The sequence below is a fragment of the Frankliniella occidentalis genome, unplaced genomic scaffold, assembly GCF_000697945.3.
Source record: "Frankliniella occidentalis isolate FOCC.00 unplaced genomic scaffold, Focc_3.1 Scaffold713, whole genome shotgun sequence".
Taxonomy (NCBI): domain Eukaryota; kingdom Metazoa; phylum Arthropoda; class Insecta; order Thysanoptera; family Thripidae; genus Frankliniella; species Frankliniella occidentalis.
The window spans coordinates 31,675-32,909 of NW_026267825.1; positions in this window are offsets into that span (position 1 = coordinate 31,675).

The following is a 1,235-nucleotide window of genomic DNA, read 5'->3' on the forward strand; positions in this document are numbered from 1 at the left end:
AGGGGGAGCGGAATAACAAAACAAAACAGTTTGCAGCTCGCGCCGCGTGTTGGCATCTCATTCCCGTGATCAAGGATTTGGACGTATCTTGGGCGGACTCACGCCCCTCAATCTGAGAGAAGAGCTGTGGAACGGAACGCGGGACCAAGTAAAGTTTATCCTATTTCATTTTGCTCAAGTGGATACAAATACGTATATTTAAAAGAAAAATACTTTTGTGTGCTTCAATCAATTCTACATATATTATCTACTTTGCTAAAATAAAGAACAAGTTCATTGCTAGTTGTGAGGGACAACGTATTGTATTCGTTGTCAATGAGTACTCTTTGCGGCTGCACATGTGTAATGCCGGTTACTAGATGCAATGTTTCTCTCGAACTGAATGTGTAATGTGTGGTCTTGAGGTCACAGATAGGGGTTGGGGGTTTGGGGGTGGTGGGGAAGCGAATTCATGGCAAATCCGCCGTACATCACCCGCAGCTAGACGTAAACACCTTGGCCGAGTCCGTTGCCAAACCGAGAGCCAGGAGCAGCAGCAGCGCTGGCTGAGGAGTCCCACCGGCCCGGGGCCGCATGAGAATGCGGTCCCAGGATTTGAAAGGAGAGAGAGAGAGAAAAAGAGAGAGGAACCCAGGGCCCGGGTGAGGGGTTGAGGGGAGAGAGAGAGAGAGAGAGATGAAGTGAGTCCAGGAGGAGCAGGAAGCTGGCTCAGGCTGTGAGATATATGTGAGGCAGGAGCAAGTGGGGCGGCGCAGGCGGGAGTGGGCGAGGGAGAGAGAGACTTCAGATATTTTTCAATTCCGTGTGTATGCAGGGCAGGCAAGCGGGCAGACGCCCGGGGAGGTGTGACTGCCTCACGTAAATGAAAGTGGAAAACACTTGGCCGTGTTGTCGAGCGTGCGGACGTGCTAGGCGAGACGGAGGGGAGGGAGAGGTCTTCTCTTATCTCCCGTGCGGTGCTGCTACCTGCTCGCAAGGGGTCCACGCGGGCAATGGAGCCATTTCATTCTGCTTCTCCTGCGGTCTTCCTGCGGGGAGCCGTGTGCCGTTCTTGGGGGTGGTCAGTAGGAACGTGTGTGAGCGTTTGGGAGGAGGAGGTTGGGGGTTACGACCTTGGGGAGTGCAGTGCATCAAGCGAGTATGAGTGTGACCTTGTGGTCCGGCTAGTACAGGAAGGTTACGTGGAAGTGGTATGTTACTGATACATCAAACCGATTTGATATGTTTTTAATACC